A 21,508-nucleotide genomic window follows, 5' to 3' on the forward strand; every position below is an offset into this window, starting at 1 on the left:
TTATGGGTCCTACAGTAGGTCTATGTTATTGTTAGGTGAGATTATAGACCATTTTGGCATACACTTAATGGACAAAACCTCATTGTCAGGCTGATGGAAAACTAGCCAATGAGCATTTTACTGGTTGAAGTCGTTTTTAAATATAAAGTAGTACATTTGACAATAACACAAACATTATATTAAATCAGGACATTCAAACGAGCCTTACAATTATAATCCAAAGTAGTGTCAAATGATAATAATAATCATAATCCACCAGTAAATGGAGGCTATATTTGCTGTCAGCCTATGAGAACTCTCCTGAGTTTTCCCCCACGGTGGTGAATTAGTGAATAGACACAGAGCTTAATGTGAGTTTCCTTGAGTAGCACTCCTGATCTAGTGCTGTAATATTCAGAATACATTGTGAAAACTAATCTTTGCTCACCATTTTTTAAATAGATATATTTTTTTCACCCCTTTTTTCTCCCCAATTGGTACTTACAGTCTTGTCTCATCGCTGCAACTCCCATACGGACTCTGGAGAGGCGAAGGTCGAGAGCCATGCGTCCTCTGAAACACAACCCAACCTAGCCGCGCTGCTTCTTGACACAATGCCCATCCAACCCGGAAGCCAGCAGCACCAATGTGTCGGAGGAAACACCGTACACCTGGCGACCTGGTCAGTGTGCACTGCGCCCGGCCCGCCACATGAGTTGCTAGTGCGCGATGAGACAATGATATCCCTGCCGGCCAAACCCTCCCCTAACCCGGACGACGGTGGGCCAATTGTGCGTCGCCCCATGGGCCTCCCGGTCGCGGCCGGCTGCAACAGAGCTTGGACTCGAACCCAGAATCTCTAATGGCACAGCTTAGGCCACTTGCTCACCATTTTTGCTCCAGGCAGATATACTACATCCATAACTAGCGGTTTCTGCATTAGCAGGGAGGTGTTTCTGCAATCAAATTGTGTGCGCATCGCCCTTGTCGCAATTTTAGGTGTTGGCTTTGGGGGTGACCAGTGAGATATACCTGCTGCTGTGATGTGATGCTGGACGGGCGAGCAGGTGCGGGCAGTGATCGATTGAATAGCATGCATTTAGTTTTACCTGCGTTTAAGAGCAGTTGGAGGCAACGGAAGGAGAGTTGTATGGCATTGAAGCTCGTTTGGAGGTTAGTTAACACAGTGTCCAAAGAGGGGCCAGAAGTATACAGAATGGTGTCATCTGCGTAGAGGTGGATCAGAGACTCACCAGCAGCAAGAGCGACATCATTGATGTATACAGAGAAGAGAGTCGGCCCGAGAATTGAACCCTGTGGCACCCCCATAGACTGCCAGAGGCCCGTACAACAGGCCCTCCGATTTGACACACTGAACTCTATCAGAGAAGTAGTTGGTAAACCAGGCGAGGCCATCATTTGAGAAACCAAGGCTGTCGATTTTGCCAATAAGAATGTGGTGATTGACAGAGTCGAAAGCCTTGGCCAGGTCGATGAATACGGCTGCACAGTAATGTCTCTTATCGATGGCGGTTATGATGTCGTTGATGTAGTTAGTATGCCAAAAGTTCCCGGATGTCGTACTAAATTTGCCAAAATACGACGTATACACGCAGTACTTTAGGGCCCATAATGCAATTCTTCATGAAATGGACGTAGCTTCACAACATTTTCAGATTTGAAGAAAATGGCGGAAAATATGCAGCCAGAAGTCCAACGAGAGCCGAAACAAATTCATTGCTTTAACTAATTATGACAAATGTTAAGAACATGTTAAGCAATGTAATAAAGACATTTCTTTTCAAGTAAGTTACCTTACACAATATTTTGGCTGACAATTTGCTTGCATGTTATTACAGCAGTATGTACCGGCATGTTAAAACCTCTCTGGGGTAGGTGGGACGCTACCGTCCCACCTCGCCAACAGCCATTGAAATAGCAGGGCGCCAAATTCAAAACAACAAAAATCTCATAATTCAAATTTCTCACACATACAAGTATTATACACCATTTTAAAGATACACTTCTCATTAATCCAACCACAGTGTCCGATTTCAAAAACGCTTTACGGCGAAAGCATAGCATTAGATTATGTTAGGACACCACCTAGACAAGAAAAACCACACAGCCACTTTCCAAGCAAGGAGAGGCGTCACAAAAACCAGAAATACAGCTAAAATTAATCACTAACCTTTGATGATCTTCATCAGATGGCACTCATAGGACTTCATGTTACACAATATATGTATGTTTTGCTCGATAAAGTTCATATTTATATCCAAAAACCCCATTTTACATTGGCATGTAATGTTCAGAAATGTTTTGCCTCCAAAACCCCTGGTGAATGAGCATATCAATTTACAGAAATACTCATCATAAACGTTGATAAAATATACAACTGTTATGCATAGAATTAAAGATATACTTCTCCTTAATGCAACCGCTGTGTCAGATTTCAAAAAAGCTTTACGGCGAAAGCACACTTTGCAATAATCTGAGTACAGCGCTCAGACACCAAAACAAGCCATACAGATACCCGCCATGTTGTGGAGTCAACAGAAGTCAGAAATACCATTATAAATATTCACTTACCTTTGATGATTTTCATCAGAATGCACTCCCAGGAATCCCATTTCCACAATACATGGACATTTGTTCGATAAAGTTCATGTTTATGTCCAAATACCTCAATTTTGTTCGCGTGTTAGGTTCACTATTCCAAATGCAGAAGGCGCGCGCACTAAAGTCCAGACGAAAAGTCAAAAAAGTTCTATTACAGTTTGTAGAAACACGTCAAACGATGTGTAGAATCAATCTTTAGGATGTTTTTATCATAAATCTTCCATAATATTCCAACCGGACAAGTCCTTTGTCTTCATAAAGGAAAGAGAACTGAGCTCGTGCTCATGGCTGCGCACGTAACTAAAATAAGACACCTGACTCAATCAGCTCTTATTCTCCCCATTCACAGTAGAAGCCTGAAACAACGTTCTAAAGACTGTTGACATCTAGTGGAAGCCTTTGGAAGTGCAATATGACCCCATAGACACTGTATATTGGATGTATATTGTGTGTTAAATAGGCAATCACTTGAAAAACTACAAACCTCAGATTTCCACACTTCCTGGTTGGATGTTTCTAAGGTTTTGCCTGCCATATGAGTTCTGTTATACTCACAGACATTATTCAAACCGTTTTAGACACTTCAGTGTTTTCTATCCAAATCTACTAATTATATGCATATTCTAGCTTTTGGGCCTGAGTAGCAGGCAGTTTACTCTGGGCATGCTTTTCATCCGGATGTGAAAATACTGCCCCCTACCCCGATGAAGTTAAGCATTTCCAATCCAAAATTAAATCTAGAATCGGCTTCATATTTCGCAACAAAGCCTCCTTCACTCACGCTGCCAAACATACCCTCGTTAAACTGACTTTCCTGCCGATCCTTGACTTAGGCGATGTCATTTTCAAAATAGCCTCCAACACTCTACTCAGCAAACTGGATGCAGTCTATCACAGTGCCATCCGTTTTGTCACCAAATCCCCATATACCACCCACCACTGCGACCTGTAAGCTCTCGTTGGCTGGCCTTCTCTAAATATTCGTCGCCAAACCCACTGGCTCCAGGTCATCTATAGGTCTTTGCTAGGCCGCCTTCACTCAGCTCACAGGTCACCATAGCAACACCCACCCATAGCACGCACTCAAAGAGGTATATCTCACTGGTCATCCCCAAAGCCAACACCTACTTTGGACACATTTCTTTCCAGTTCTCTGCTGCCAATGACTTGAACGAATTGCAAAAATCGCTGAAGTTGGAGACATATATCTCCCTCACTAACTTTAAGCATCAGCTATCTGAGCAGCTTACCGATCGCTGCAGCTGTACACAGCCCATCTGTAAATAGCCCATCCAACTGCCTACCTCATCCCCATGTTTTTATTTACTTTTTCTGCTCTTTTGCACACCAGTATTTCTACTTACACATCATCATCTGCACATCTATCACTCCAGTGTTAATTTTCTAAATTGTAATTACTTCGCTGCTGTGGCCTATTTATTGCCTTACCTCCTTACTCCATTTGCACAACTGTATATAGATTTTTCTATTGTGTTATTGACTGTATGCTTGTTTATCCCATGTGTAACTCTGTGTTGTTTGTGTCGCACTGCTTTGCTTTATCTTGGCCAGGTCGCAGTTGTAAATGAGAACTTGTTCTCAACTGGCCTACCTGCTTAAATAAAGGTGAAAAACAAAATGTAATTAAAAATACATTTAAAAAATCATAACTTTATTGACAACACCCAAATGGATACTGTCATTAACTCGGTTCTTAAAACCTGTTTGGGATAGGGGGCAGTATTGAGAATTTTGGAAAAAATATGTGCCTATTTTTAACTGCCTCCTACACCAACTCAGAAGCTAGAATATGCATATTATTGTTCAGGTTTGGATAGAAAACACGCTGAATTTTCTAAAACTGTTTGAATGGTGTCTGTGAGTATAACAGAACTCCTATGGCAGGCAAAACCCTGACAAGGTTTCAAGCAGGAAGTACCCTGTCTGACAAGGAGTCGTGCGTCTTGCATCTGTTTATTGAAAAGTAAGGATCTTAGCTGTAACGTGACAATTCCCAGGGCTCCAATAGGCTCTCAGAACCCGGGAAATAACTGAAGGTTAACGAGGCAGCCTCAGGCTGAAACACATTATCGGCTTTGGCAAGTGGCGGCTCAGAGGACCTTTGAATGAGGCGCGTGCACGATTCGCTCCTGAGGAGAAATTTTATTCGGCTGTTTAGGCTCAATGCATATTCCGGTCGGAATATTATCACTTTTCTACGAGATAAATGGCATAAAAATTGGTTTTAAACAGCGGTTGACATCCTTCGAAGTACGGTAATGGAATATTTAGACATTTTTTGTCACGCCAATGCGCCATGCGCGACACCATGATGAAGCATTCTTATAGTGTCTAGAACTCACGAACAAAACATCGCTGTTTGGATATAACGATGGATTATTTGGGACCAAACCAACATTTGTTATTGAAGTAGAAGTCCTGGCAGTGTATTCTGACGAAGAACAAGCAAGATAAGAACATTTTTCTTATAGGAAATGTGATTTTGGTGGAGGCTGACCTGGGTGTGTGTCTAAATAGCTAGCCCTGTGATGCCGGGCTATGTACTTAGATTATTGCAAAATGTGCTTCATCCGAAAAGCTATTTTAAAATCGGACATATCGAGTGCATAGAAGAGTAATGTATCTATAATTCTTAAAATAATTGTTATGCTTTTTGTGAACGTTTATCGTGAGTAATTTAGCAAACTGTTAGTAAATTCCCCGGAAGTTTGCGGGGGTCATGCTTTTTCTGAACGTCACATGCTAATGTAAAAAGCTGTTTTTTGATATAAATATGAACTTGATTGAACAGACATGCATGTATTGTATAACACAATGTCCTAGGTGTGTCATCTGATGAAGATCATAAAAGGTTAGTGCTGCATTTTGCTGTGGTTTGGGTTTATGTGACATGATATGCTAGCTTGAAAAATGGGTGTCTGATTATTTCTGGCTGGGCACTCTGCTGACATAATCTAATGTTTTGCTTTCGTTGTAAAGCCTTTTTGAAATCGGACAGTGGGGTTAGATTAACGAGATTCTTGTCTTTAAATAGCTGTAAAATAGTCATATGTTTGAGAAATTGAAGTAATAGTATTTCTAACGATTCAAAAATCGCGCCACTGGATTTCAGTGGCTGTTACGTAGGTGGGACGAGTTCGTCCCACATGCGCCAGAGAGGTTAATACTGTAGCAAACATTATATTAAGCAGGACATTCAAGCGAGCTTTACAATTATAATCCAAAGTAGTGTGAAATGCACTCATAAGCAACCTGGAAATGGAGGTTATTCCCCTGAGTTTCTCCCATTCACATTCAGAATACATTGTGAAAAACTAAAATCTTTGCTCACCATTTTTGCTCCAGGCAGATATACTACATCCATAACTATCGGTTTCCTCATTAGCAGGGAGGAGTTTCTGCAATCAAATTGCATGCGCATCGCCCTCGTGCTGCAATTTTAGGAAAAACAGAAAGGGGCCAATATTGGAGACCAAAAGTCGTCTGGCACACTGCTTAGAGTTTCAACAACATGAATAACTTATTTCTAGCCTACAATCTTAGATGTTACTACTAATGTGAAAACAAGACAAAATATGAATGTTCTTGCTCATTTTAAGACAATTGTTAAATCATGTTAACATTCATTACAGATATCAATTGTTGTATAACATCATGGCTACACTGTTGGCATCACCTTTTACAGTGGATTTCTGCTGTTGTGGGCCTTTAAATCATCTGTCTGACTTTGTTGTTCACACAGGAGAGATACTTCACTATCTTGGATCCTCTGGGGAGCCTCAACAACCTCATGATGCTGACGAGGCAGAGAAGAGTCTCTCCAGATCAGAACACCTCAAGAAACACCTGCAGAGATCCACAGGGAAGAGAACTCACTGCTGCTCTGACTGTGGGAAGAGATTCACCTCATCAGGCATTAAAATTCATCAGATAATTCACACAGGAGAGAAACCTTATAGCTGTACTCAATGTGGGAAGAGATGTACTACATCTGGCCATCTAACTCAACACCAGAGAACACACACAGGAGAAAAACCTTATAGCTGTGGTCAATGTGGGAAGAGTTTTGTTCAATCTGGCCAGCTGACATTACACCAGAGAACACACACAGGAGAGAAATCTTATAGCTGTGATCAGTGTGTGAAGCGTTTTGGTCAATCTGGAGATCTGACAGTGCACCAGAGAACACACACAGGAGAGAAACCTTAAAGCTGTAATCAATGTGGGAAGAGTTTTGGTCGATCTGGAGCGCTGACAGTACACAAGAGAACACACACAGGAGAGAAATCTTATAGCTGTGATCAATGTGGGAAGGGTTTTAGTAAGTCTGGCTCTCTGACTTTACACCAGAGAACACACACAGGAGAGAAATCTTATAGCTGTGGTCAATGTGGGAAGAGTTTTGCTGCACCTAGCACACTGACTCGACACCAGAGAACACACACAGGAGAGAAACCTTTTAGCTGTGATCAGTGTGGGAAGAGTTTTGGTCGATCTGGAGAGCTGACAGTGCACCAGAGAATACACACAGGAGAGAAACCTTATAGCTGTAATCAATGTGGGAAGAGTTTTGGTCGATCTGGAGCGCTGACAGTACACAAGAGAACACACACAGGAGAGAAATCTTATAGCTGTGACCAGAGATAATCTGATAAAAGGCCTCTGATCAAATATCAGAAAATACATGAAGGTTAAATGATATCAATATATTTTAATGATGTCACAATGTAGAACCCTAAACGTTTGTCCCCTGTTCTATTGATTTCAACATGATATGGATATTAGCCTCAGGGGGAAAATCCAGGCTCTGAATTGGAGGAGTACTATTTATGAGATTTTAAAAAAATGGACTAACAAAAAAGGAGCTGTGTGACATTTACAGCATTGGTGACCCACTTGAATCAAAATGTAGATAGCTGTTTTCTACAAATTGTCCACATTATTCCCAGATTCCGTGTGGTTTTTGAGCTGTTAGTTTTTACAGGACGTGCAACCTCATCTCCCTCCTCTCGCGCAATTGATTTCAACGTGATATCGATGAGTGATGACAAGTAAGTGTTGCGTTCCTTTGTTTAGCGACCCCTACATTTAAATGCATCACTCCAAAATGTAGCTGACTATCTTCTGCAGGTTGCCATGTAACCAGTGAGATAAAATATATCTCCCATTTCCATGTGTTTTTTTTTGTTGTGTTAGTTTCAACAGGACGTACAACCTGATTTCCCCCTAATCGATATCAGTGATTTATTGCTACTTGTCAAAACAACAGCGTTTCTGGTGCTTGTGCAGTTTATAAAGTGCTTGTTTAAAAAATCCAAGTAATATGATTATTGTGGCAGATGTTTGTGTACATAGCACATTTTATGTTTAGGTTTTCAATTTATCACAAACTGTTTCTGCATATTGATTGTTGATTTGGACACGTTAAAACTGTGTTTTGACATTGGGCTATCCCACCTAGCAAAATGTAATTGAAAAGATGTTGAAAATAAGACTATGCAACCAAATATTTCATGTAACATTTAGTAATGAAAATTATTCATGCGACCAACTGACATTTTTTTGGTACAATTATATTGACATTGTTACCCTGCTTTTAGAATATCAGGGTTCATTCTCAGATGTGCCAACCCAAATGTACTAGAGCATGACATTGGGGACTGGGCCCCTATCCAACAACATGCCTATCTAGTGAACCCTGAAAAGAGAGAGAAGCTCCGCAGTGAGGTGGAAAGTTACTACGGATATTGCAGGAGTTTCCTCTTGAAATCAGACATGTCTGTGGTAAGGACAACTTGGTTGCTGATTTTCTCAAGGGTGGGCAGTCAAAAACTTTTGCGTTTTGCGTTTCGCCAGTGAGTTGTCATGGATCACAATTTATTTTGACTGCACGTTTTTCCGTATTGGAGATGAGTTTTGTTTGGGCTCGTTCCAAGGGGACGAGAGTTCTAGAAGCTAGTGAGTTTTAGGAAGACGAGAGTTCTAGAAGCTAGTGAGTTTTAGGAAGACGAGAGTTCTAGAAGCTAGTGAGTTTTAGGAAGACGAGTGTTCTAGAATTGTGGGGAAAAAATACGTTTTTTTTCTTGTTTTAATTGTTGACAGCCAGTAGACACCATGTTTATATTGAAGGTGAAGCATTGTAGTTGATTATAATGTGAAATGGAAGTTGTTTTCTGTTGGTGGTGAGCAAACTTGTCCAACAAAAATATAGGATATATTTGTTGTCTTAAGGGGCAAGGTGTTACAGGCTTTGGTTTTTCCATTTATGTTTTGAGGTAGCTCGTTAGCACGTCTAGCTCGTTAGCACGTCTAGCTCCGTTAGCACGTCCAGCTCCGTTAGCACGTCCAGCTCCGTTAGCACGTCCAGCTCCGTTAGCACGTCCAGCTCCGTTAGCACGTAGGACGCACTGATTGGTGTCACCTTGTTAGTCAGTATGTGTTACACCTGTGCTGGCTTGTCCATCTGGTTAGTGGGAAGGTGTTTCACCTGAGCTGGTCCAGGTTCTATTTAAGAGTGTCTGGCCCAGTGCTCCAGTTGTCTTGATACATGTGGAGAGTCAACACCTTTAGTTGCTCCACCTTTTTGGTTTGTTTCCGGTCTTTAAGTTTGGTGTGGGTTTTTCTTTTGTTTGCCTCTTCTTGGGCAGATTTAGTGGGTCTCATGGTGGGTGTCTTTCAGGTCCCAGTTGTTGTTACTAGTCAACTTTCAGAACCACATATTTTGGGGTTGGATATTGCATCCAATACATTTTTTAATCAATTGCATTTCCTTAAGGTGCTCAGTTGTCAGTCTCCTGTTTTTTATCCTCATGTTTGTGTACTAAATATTTATTTTCATTGTGTTGTGTCCTGTCTGAAATGTGCTGTATACATAAAGCTTGATTTGATTTGAACAAATGAACCCAATGAACAATCAATAGACTCTTGGTCCATCTTAATATGGAAAAACAGTATCAATCCCACTTTCCCAGCCTGCTGAAGGCGTGGTGGAGTGGTAAACACCACCCCCGGCTCTACCAGGGGCTTGAGGTGGTCTCCCACAGCTCTGCTTATGTCATGTTCTGTGGCCTTGCTGTTCCATTTCTTGACTGCCCCTGCAACACAGAAACACATTTAGTCATATTATATATAACACTCAAAGTAATGGATATGGAGCATCTATGGCCTCAGTTACACCTGGCACCTAAATGTGACTTCTGTCATCTGATCCCTCCAAGCTGCATTAGGTTCAGATCTACCAGGATGGGCATTGTGTTCGGAATTTGAGTCAGGCCACTGAATATGCATAAGCAATGTAAAGAGATGGGGTGAATGAGTGGGGAAAAGTACATTTGACACAAATTACCTTCATTATATAAAAGAACAAATGTGTGTGTCTGAGGGGAAATTAACTTTCATACAGCCAAAAGGGGTGAGAAATTATACCAATATCAGTGGACAATTTGCACTAATGTAAATAAACATAGATGATGGAACATATTCCCTTTTGCTGACGTGATGAACCGCTAAGGGGACATAAATATTCACCATCTAAACCATGTGTGACCTCTCACCTCTCTGGCTGTAGAAGTGTTCTTCCTAACCAGTCCCTCAACAGCTCTCTGACTGAGCTCCACCCTCACTGGGTCTTCAGAGGAGAGGAAGGCTGAGGAGGGATGGACGGATGAATGGATCAGTCAGTCAATAAAGTGTAGAGCTGCTGTCTATGCTGTCTGACAAAATCACTATTTTAGTAGCTTATTAAAGTAAATAAGGCTTTATGACTGCTGAATACCAACTATCAATCACTTAGATCATGTATTTTCAGGTAGAGATACATCCTTGGGATGTCCCTAGCCCATTGAAGTTGACATTTAAAATGGTTAAGGTAGGGGTTAAGGTTAGGGTTTAGGGTAGAGATGTCCCAAGGATCCCGGATAGCATTGACCATCGTGCATTATTCTGTCTCTTTTACATAGCAGGTGTAAAATAAACACAGACAAGACAAGTAGGCACGCAGTGCATTATGGTCATTGTAGTTTAAAATAGCATCTAATTATGTAGGGTGACCATACGTCCTCTTTTTCCCGGACATGTCCTATTTTTGGACCTAAAAAAATGCGTCCGGCCGGCATTTCTAAATCGCCCAGAATGTCCGGGATTCGGCTTTTGCTTCCTACAGTCGCCATTCGTTGTGTGCGTTTTGGGGGTTTTGCATTACTTTGACCTTTTTCATGCGTTCGTACTAAGACCGAAGCAATTGTTAACGCTGTGATAGCACCACATTCTGTCGACATAGCTCAGAAAGCACTAGAAGACATACCTTACTGTGGTGTTTCTACTGATGGGAGCAATCACGGTGCTGTGAAAATATTCCCTCTGCTTATTCAGTATTTTGATTGGAAGAATGGTGGCGTGCAAAGTAAATTAGTCGAAGTTAAAAACACTCCAAATGAGACAGCTGATACGATCGCGCAATACATCAAAGAAACACTGGAAAATAATGGGATTTTTCCAAATATATTGTGTTGGCATGTGGACTAATATGTTGTTGAGTTGTGTTCTTACACTGGTACAGTCATGCCCTATGAGAGATGTATGACTGCGCATGTGCGAAAATAAATAAAGTGCATTTTCCCCGTTCTGGTTAAAACACCAATGATGAACATGTGTGTTTATTCCTCCGTTAAGTAAACCGGTATTCCTGTCCTGAAGATGCCAGCACCAACAGGTTATGGGCCCAGGAGGGAACATGGAAGCCGATGGAATAGATTATATTTCGACGGAGATGAAAAAAACTACGAGTTATGGGAGACAAAGTTTTTGGGGCACTTGCGTTTGCTTGGGCTAAAGGCCGCCATATTGAGCGTGGATGAAGATGAAGAAGACAGAGAGAAAAATGAAGAAGCCTACGCCGAATTGATACAGGTTTTGGATGATAAAAGTCTTTCCCTGATAATGAGAGAAGCAGCAGATGATGGGAGAAAAGCGTTGAAGATATTGAGGGAACATTATGCAGGTAAAGGGAAGCCACGTGTGATTAGCCTCGACACTGAACTAACTTCTCTTCAGAAAGCCGCTGACGAAAGTGTTACGGACTATATCATTCGTGCTGAGACGGCTATTACAGCACTGAGAAATGCTGAAGAGACTTTAAGTGACGGGCTGTTGATTGCAATGATTCTGAAAGGTTTGCCCGAATCATTTAAGCCGTTTGCCATCCACATAACGCAGAGTGACGAGCCGACAACTTTTGGCGAGTTCAAAACCAAGTTGAGGAGCTATGAAAGCACCGAGAAGTTTAGCGCCATTTCCACTGACGACAACGTGATGAAGGCAAGTAACATTAAAGTTAGCTGGCCAAGAGGGAGAGATAAAGGGGCCGAGATAACCTGCTTCAACTGTGGCCAGAAAGGGCACAAGGCCCGGGAATGTACCGTTACTGGAGAGCGCAAAGAACGGAGACAGTGGTGTAGTTTTTGCAAGAGCTCCACTCATACTGATGTAAATTGCAGACGAAAAAGAAGAGACAATGTGAAACAAGCAACAGATGCTGAAAGCCACACATTTGCATTCAGAATAAGTGACTGTCAGGTTAGTGGACTGAAACAGAAAGGGCTGATGGTTGATACGGGAGCAACGTCACATATAGTCACGGACATCGGGAAGTTTAAGGAGTTTGACGAGACTTTCAAACCGGAAAAACATTCCGTGGAGCTGGCTGACGGAACAAGAACGAATGGTGTCGCGGAGAGGAGAGGTGCAGCGGAGGTTTACCTGAGAGACAACACGGGTCGTCGGGTAAAAACAACGCTGACGAAGGCGCTGGACGTGCCGTCGTTTCCACAGGACATTTTCTCTGTTAAAGCAGCGACAGCCAACGGAGCTTCAGTCAACTTTCGACAGGGGTGTAACAAGCTCATCCACAAGAACGGTACCACTTTTGACATCCAGGAGTACGATAGACTTTACTATCTTAACACTGTAAGTGATGAAAATGATGATGGATGTCATGGGTGCTATGATATTCACACATGGCACCAAATTCTTGGCCACTGTAATTTTGAGGATGTGTCAAAGTTAGAAAATGTGACAGAGGGAATGAAAATCACAGGTAAGATTGACAAATCTACCCTCAACTGTGAAATCTGCACTCAGGGAAAATTTGTTCAGTGCAGAAACAGAGAGCCTGATGAAAAGGCAAAAGCGGCTCTTGAGCTTGTGCACACTGATTTGGCTGGCCCTATTGAGCCAGAGGCGAAAGATGGGTTCAGATATACTCTAGCATTTACGGATGATTATTCAGGGGCAGTTTTTGTGTATTTCCTAAAAGCAAAGAGTGATACTGTAAAAGCTACTGAGAAGTTTATTGCTGATGTGGCCCCTTATGGGAAAATAAAGTGTGTCAGGTCAGATAATGGCACAGAGTTCACAGCCAAAGAGTTCCAGTCACTGCTCAGTAAGAACGCCATAAGACATGAAACTTCAGCCCCTTACTCACCCCATCAAAATGGGACCGCTGAGAGAAATTGGAGAACACTGTTCGAAATGGCAAGATGCATGCTACTTGAAAGCAACCTACCAAAGAACTTGTGGACATATGCTGTAATGACTGCTGCAGTAATTCGCAATAGGTGTTACAATAAGCATGTGGGACAGACTCCACACTACATGTTTACTGGGAGAAAGCCTGATATTTCAAAGATGAAAGAATTTGGATCTGTTTGCTATGCATATAGACAGAACAAGAAAAAGTTAGACTCAAGATGTGAAAAGGGTATTTTTGTCGGGTATGATAAAAATAGTCCAGCATACCTAGTCTACTACCCAGACACTGGGAAAGTTCTTAAAAACAGATTAGTCAAGTGTGTTACAAAAGGTGTAGTCGAACACCAAACTCAGACAGATTTGGAAATCAGTGATGATCTTCATGGGGAGAGATTTGAAAACCCCATGCCGAAAGCCAAGATGGCAGATCAAAACTCAGAAGAGACACAAGATGTGCAAATTGAGACTCCAGATGGTCAGAGTCCACGCTATCCAGACAGAGCGAGGAAGAAACCCCAGTACTTAAAAGACTATGAGTGTAAAGTGAAATGTGATGACCAGATACCACCTAGTGTTGACTACTGCTACAGAGTAATGTGCAATGCACCACAAACCTTCAAAGAAGCAATGATTTCACCAAAATCAGAGATTTGGGCTACTGCTGTGAAGGAGGAGATGGATTCATGATACATTCACATTAACCACACTGCCAGAGGGTAAAAATGCAGTGGGGGGCAGGTGGGTCTATGCGGTCAAAAACAATTCAGATGAGACTGAGACATACAAGGCAAGATATGTTGCAAAGGGGTATAGTCAAGTGGCAGGAATAGACTATAAGGAGACTTTTTCTCCAACTGCAAATATGACATCAGTACGCTGTTTGATGCAGCTAGCAGCTCAGTATGACTTAGAGTTACATCAGATGGATGTCAAAACAGCATATCTACATGCTCCTATTGACTGTGAAGTGTACATGGAGCAACCAGAGGGTTTTGAAGTCAGGTCAGATACAGGTGAGCAACTAGTCTGCAAACTGAATAAGTCACTGTACGGCCTGAAACAGTCAGGAAGGAACTGGAACAAAATGTTGCATGATCACCTTAGTGAAAATGGTTTTACAAAGAACCCAGTATGTCGTCAGAGATGTAAACATGTCGACATCAGATATCATTTCATTCGATCTGCACTCAGTGATGGTAAAATAAGTATTGAATATTGTCCAACGGCAGACATGGCTACAGATGTTTTGACTAAACCTGTAACAAAGTTCAAAAATGAAAAATTCTTGGGTTACATGTTTGGAATATAAACTGACATTTGTGAGATGAATAACTGGAAGCTAAATGTGTTGATAAAGTTAGGTTGAATACGACTTGTACAGTATAAGAGCAAGTGGGGGTGTTGGCATGTGGACTAATATGTTGTTGAGTTGTGTTCTTACACTGGTACAGTCATGCCCTATGAGAGATGTATGACTGCGCATGTGCGAAAATAAATAAAGTGCATTTTCCCCCGTTCTGGTTAAAAACACCAATGATGAACATGTGTGTTTATTCCTCCGTTAAGTAAACTGGTATTCCTGTCCTGAAGATGTCAGCACCAACATATTTAATACAACCATTGTTGAGAGACTTCCTTTCTTTCTTTGGATACTGTTTACCCTCCGTTGCTCAGCAACTCTACAAACATTTAGCGGTGTGCCTCAGCCCATGCTTTTTAAGAGACTGCTGCTCTGACAGCTTGGTTACTGGGGCATTGAACTGGCAACATCTAGTTTGTGTGTGTTAGTGTGTAGTGTGTGTAGCATATATGTTGATGGGTAGTTCAGAGTGGGTCTATGTGTAACATATATGTTGATGGGTAGTTCAGAGTGGGTCTATGTTAACATATATGTTGATGGGTAGTTCAGAGTGGGTCTATGTTAACATATATGTTGATGTGTAGTTCAGAGTGGGTCTATGTTAACATATATGTTGATGGGTAGTTCAGAGTGGGTCTATGTGTTAACATATATGTTGATGGGTAGTTCAGAGTGGGTCTATGTTAACATATATGTTGATGGGTAGTTCAGAGTGGGTCTATGTTAACATATATGTTGATGGGTAGTTCAGAGTGGGTCTATGTGTTAACATATATGTTGATGGGTAGTTCAGAGTGGGTCTATGTGTAACATATATGTTGATGGGTAGTTCAGAGTGGGTCTATGTTAACATATATGTTGATGGGTAGTTCAGAGTGGGCCTATGTTAACATATATGTTGATGTGTAGTTCAGAGTGGGTCTATGTGTAACATATATGTTGATGGGTAGTTCAGAGTGGGTCTATGTGTAACATATATGTTGATGGGTAGTTCAGAGTGGGTCTATGTTAGCATATATGTTGATGGGTAGTTCAGAGTGGGTCTATGTTAACATATATGTTGATGTGTAGTTCAGAGTGGGTCTATGTTAACATATATGTTGATGGGTAGTTCAGAGTGGGTCTATGTGTAACATATATGTTGATGGATAGTTCAGAGTGAGTCTATGTTAACATATATGTTGATGGGTAGTTCAGAGTGGGTCTATGTGTAGCATATATGTTGATGGGTAGTTCAGAGTGGGTCTATGTTAACATATATGTTGATGGGTAGTTCAGAGTGAGTCTATGTTAACATATATGTTGTTGGGTAGTTCAGAGTGGGTCTATGTTAACATATATGTTGATGGGTAGTTCAGAGTGAGTCTATGTTAACATATATGTTGATGGGTAGTTCAGAGTGGGTCTATGTTAACATATATGTTGTTGGGTAGTTCAGAGTGGGTCTATGTTAACATATATGTTGATGGGTAGTTCAGAGTGGGTCTATGTTAACATAAATGTTGATGGGTAGTTCAGTGGGTCTATGTTAACATATATGTTGATGTGTAGTTCAGAGTGGGTCTATGTGTAACATATATGTTGATGGGTAGTTCAGAGTGGGTCTATGTTAACATATATGTTGATGGGTAGTTCAGAGTGGGTCTATGTGTAACATATATGTTGATGGGTAGTTCAGAGTGGGTCTATGTGTAACATATATGTTGATGGGTAGTTCAGAGTGGGTCTATGTTAACATATATGTTGATGGGTAGTTCAGAGTGGGTCTATGTTAACATATATGTTGTTGGGTAGTTCAGAGTGGGTCTATGTTAACATATATGTTGATGGGTAGTTCAGAGTGGGTCTATGTTAACATATATGTTGATGTGTAGTTCAGAGTGAGTCTATGTTAACATATATGTTGATGGGTAGTTCAGAGTGGGTCTATGTTAACATATATGTTGATGGGTAGTTCAGAGTGGGTCTATGTTAGCATATATGTTGATGGGTAGTTCAGAGTGGGTCTATGTTAACATATATGTTGATGGGTAGTTCAGAGTGGGTCTATGTGTAACATATATGTTGATGGATAGTTCAGAGTGAGTCTATGTTAACATATATGTTGATGGGTAGTTCAGAGTGGGTCTATGTGTAGCATATATGTTGATGGGTAGTTCAGAGTGGGTCTATGTGTAGCATATATGTTGATGGGTAGTTCAGAGTGAGTCTATGTTAACATATATGTTGTTGGGTAGTTCAGAGTGGGTCTATGTTAACATATATGTTGATGGGTAGTTCAGAGTGAGTCTATGTTAACATATATGTTGATGGGTAGTTCAGAGTGGGTCTATGTTAACATATATGTTGTTGGGTAGTTCAGAGTGGGTCTATGTTAACATATATGTTGATGGGTAGTTCAGAGTGGGTCTATGTTAACATATATGTTGATGTGTAGTTCAGAGTGAGTCTATGTTAACATATATGTTGATGGGTAGTTCAGAGTGGGTCTATGTTAACATATATGTTGATGGGTAGTTCAGAGTGAGTCTATGTTAACATATATGTTGATGTGTAGTTCAGAGTGAGTCTATGTTAACATATATGTTGATGAGAAGTTCAGAGTGGGTCTATGTTAACATATATGATGACGGGTAGTTCAGAGTGAGTCTATGTTAACATATATGTTGATGGGTAGTTCAGAGTGGGTCTATGTTAACATATATGTTGATGGGTATTTCAGAGTGGGTCTATGTTAACATAAATGTTGATGGGTAGTTCAGTGGGTCTATGTTAACATATATGTTGATGGGTAGTTCAGAGTGGGTCTATGTTAACATATATGTTGATGGGTAGTTCAGAGTGGGTCTATGTTAACATATATGTTGATGGGTAGTTCAGAGTGAGTCTATGTTAACATATATGTTGATGTGTAGTTCAGAGTGGGTCTATGTTAACATATATGTTGATGGGTAGTTCAGAGTGGGTCTATGTTAACATATATGTTGATGTGTAGTTCAGAGTGGGTCTATGTTAACATATATGTTGATGGGTAGTTCAGAGTGGGTCTATGTGTAACATATATGTTGATGTGTAGTTCAGAGTGGGTCTATGTTAACATATATGTTGATGGGTAGTTCAGAGTGGGTCTATGTTAACATATATGTTGATGTTTAGTTCAGAGTGGGTCTATGTGTAACATATATGTTGATGGGTAGTTCAGAGTGGGTCTATGTTAACATATATGTTGATGGGTAGTTCAGAGTGGGTCTATGTGTAACATATATGTTGATGGGTAGTTCAGAGTGAGTCTATGTTAACATATATGTTGATGTGTAGTTCAGATTGAGTCTATGTTAACATATATGTTGATGAGTAGTTCAGAGTGGGTCTATGTTAACATATATGTTGATGGGTAGTTCAGAGTGAGTCTATGTTAACATATATGTTGATGGGTAGTTCAGAGTGGGTCTATGTTAACATATATGTTGATGGGTATTTCAGAGTGGGTCTATGTTAACATAAATGTTGATGGGTAGTTCAGTGGGTCTATGTTAACATATATGTTGATGTGTAGTTCAGAGTGGGTCTATGTGTAACATATATGTTGATGGGTAGTTCAGAGTGGGTCTATGTTAACATATATGTTGATGGGTAGTTCAGAGTGGGTCTATGTGTAACATATATGTTGATGGGTAGTTCAGAGTGGGTCTATGTGTAACATATATGTTGATGGGTAGTTCAGAGTGGGTCTATGTTAACATATATGTTGATGGGTAGTTCAGAGTGAGTCTATGTTAACATATATGTTGATGTGTAGTTCAGAGTGGGTCTATGTTAACATATATGTTGATGGGTAGTTCAGAGTGGGTCTATGTTAACATATATGTTGATGTGTAGTTCAGAGTGGGTCTATGTTAACATATATGTTGATGGGTAGTTCAGAGTGGGTCTATGTGTAACATATATGTTGATGTGTAGTTCAGAGTGGGTCTATGTTAACATATATGTTGATGGGTAGTTCAGAGTGGGTCTATGTTAACATATATGTTGATGTTTAGTTCAGAGTGGATCTATGTGTAACATATATGTTGATGGGTAGTTCAGAGTGGGTCTATGTTAACATATATGTTGATGGGTAGTTCAGAGTGGGTCTATGTGTAACATATATGTTGATGGGTAGTTCAGAGTGGGTCTATGTGTAACATATATGTTGATGGGTAGTTCAGAGTGGGTATATGTTAACATATATGTTGATGGGTAGTTCAGAGTGGGTCTATGTTAACATATATGTTGATGGGTAGTTCAGAGTGGGTCTATGTTAACATATATGTTGATGGGTAGTTCAGAGTGGGTCTATGTTAACATATATGTTGATGGATAGTTCAGAGTGGGTCTATGTTAGCATATATGTTGATGGGTAGTTCAGAGTGAGTCTATGTTAACATATATGTTGATGGGTAGTTCAGAGTGGGTCTATCTGTGGTAGTTGTCCAACATGATTGTGTGCTGCTGGTACAGACATTGCACATTTAGGTGCATTAATGTTTTCCTGCACTGCACATTTCAGAAGTGAATATAGAGTATCTCCCATTTCAGAAGTGAATATAGAGTATCTCCTATTTCAGAAGTGAATAGAGTATCTCCTATTTCAGAAGTGAATAGAGTATCTCCCATTTCAGAAGTGAATATAGAGTATCTCCCATTTCAGAAGTGAAAATAGAGTATCTCCTATTTCAGAAGTGAATAGAGTATCTCCCATTTCAGAAGTGAATAGAGTATCTCCCATTTCAGAAGTGAATATAGAGTATCTCCCATTTCAGAAGTGAATATAGAGTATCTCCCATTTCAGAAGTGAATATAGAGTATCTCCCATTTCAGAAGTGAATATAGAGTATCTCCCATTTCAGAAGTGAAAATAGAGTATCTCCCATTTCAGAAGTGAATATAGAGTATCTCCCATTTCAGAAGTGAATATAGAGTATCTCCCATTTCAGAAGTGAATATAGAGTATCTCCCATTTCAGAAGTTAATATAGAGTATCTCCCATTTCAGAAGTGAATATAGAGTATCTCCTATTTCAGAAGTGAATATAGAGTATCTCCTATTTCAGAAGTGAATATAGAGTATCTCCTATTTCAGAAGTGAAAATAGAGTATCTCCCATTTCAGAAGTGAATAGAGTATCTCCCATTTCAGAAGTGAATATAGAGTATCTCCCATTTCAGAAGTGAAAATAGAGTATCTCCTATTTCAGAAGTGAATATAGAGTATCTCCCATTTCAGAAGTGAATATAGAGTATCTCCTATTTCAGAAGTGAAAATAGAGTATCTCCTATTTCAGAAGTGAATATAGAGTATCTCCCATTTCAGAAGTGAATAGAGTATCTCCTATTTCAGAAGTGAATATAGAGTATCTCCCATTTCAGAAGTGAATATAGAGTATCTCCTATTTCAGAAGTGAATATAGAGTATCTCCCATTTCAGAAGTGAATATAGAGTATCTCCCATTTCAGAAGTGAATATAGAGTATCTCCCATTTCAGAAGTGAATATAGAGTATCTCCCATTTCAGAAGTGAATATAGAGTATCTCCTATTTCAGAAGTGAATATAGAGTATCTCCCATTTCAGAAGTGAATAGAGTATCTCCTATTTCAGAAGTGAATATAGAGTATCTCCCATTTCAGAAGTGAATATAGAGTATCTCCCATTTCAGAAGTGAATATAGAGTATCTCCCATTTCAGAAGTGAATATAGAGTATCTCCCATTTCAGAAGTGAAAATAGAGTATCTCCCATTTCAGAAGTGAAAATAGAGTAACTCCCATTTCAGAAGTGAATATAGAGTATCTCCCATTTCAGAAGTGAATATAGAGTATCTCCCATTTCAGAAGTGAATATAGAGTATCTCCCATTTCAGAAGTGAATATAGAGTATCTCCCATTTCAGAAGTTAATATAGAGTATCTCCCATTTCAGAAGTGAATATAGAGTATCTCCTATTTCAGAAGTGAATATAGAGTATCTCCTATTTCAGAAGTGAAAATAGAGTATCTCCCATTTCAGAAGTGAATAGAGTATCTCCCATTTCAGAAGTGAATATAGAGTATCTCCCATTTCAGAAGTGAATATAGAGTATCTCCCATTTCAGAAGTGAATAGAGTATCTCCCATTTCAGAAGTGAATATAGATTATCTCCTATTTCAGAAGTGAATATAGAGTATCTCCTATTTCAGAAGTTAATATAGTATCTCCTATTTCAGAAGTGAATATAGAGTATCTCCCATTTCAGAAGTGAAAATAGAGTATCTCCCATTTCAGAAGTGAATAGAGTATCTCCCATTTCAGAAGTGAATATAGAGTATCTCCCATTTCAGAAGTGAATATAGAGTATCTCCTATTTCAGAAGTGAATATATAGTATCTCCCATTTCAGAAGTGAATATAGTATCTCCCATTTCAGAAGTGAATAGAGTATCTCCCATTTCAGAAGTGAATATAGAGAATCTCTTATTTCAGAAGTGAATATAGAGTATCTCCTATTTCAGAAGTGAAAATAGAGTATCTCCCATTTCAGAAATGTCACCTATGTATTTATTTACCTAAGTTATCTTTAGATTGTAAACAAACTTGGAGCTTGACATCACCCTTCGAGAGAGTCACACTAACGATGTACCGGCAAAGTATTTGGCATGGGCCCTCAGATCCTCAAAAGGTTTTACAGCTGCACCATCAAGAGCATCCTGACGGGTTGCATCACTGCCTGGTATGGCAACTGTTCGGACCTCCGACCGCAAGGCACTACAGAGGGTAATGCGTACGGCCAAGTACATCACCGGGGCCAAGCTTCCTGCCATCCAGGAACTCTATACCAGGCGGTGTCAGAGGAAGGCCCTAAAAATGGTCAAAGACTCCAGGCACCCTATTCAGACTGTTCTCTCTGCTACCGCACGGCAAGCGGTACCGGAGCGCCAAGTCTAGATCCGAGAGGCTTCTAAACACCTTCTACCCCCAAGCCATAAG

At 40.3% G+C, this 21,508-nt stretch overlaps 1 long non-coding RNA gene and 1 pseudogene across 1 annotated transcript in view; one reads left to right on the top strand and one right to left on the bottom strand.

Annotated features, from left to right (window-relative positions):
- The window catches only part of LOC115152460 (uncharacterized), a 313,979-nt gene that overhangs the window by 128,326 nt on the left and 164,145 nt on the right, over positions 1 to 21,508 (bottom strand). The gene's annotated exons all lie outside the window — the stretch shown is intronic.
- The window catches only part of LOC115152442 (zinc finger protein 208-like), a 339,225-nt pseudogene that overhangs the window by 123,729 nt on the left and 193,988 nt on the right, over positions 1 to 21,508 (top strand).

This window comes from Salmo trutta, chromosome 17, assembly GCF_901001165.1.
Source record: "Salmo trutta chromosome 17, fSalTru1.1, whole genome shotgun sequence".
Classification (NCBI taxonomy): Eukaryota; Metazoa; Chordata; class Actinopteri; order Salmoniformes; family Salmonidae; genus Salmo; species Salmo trutta.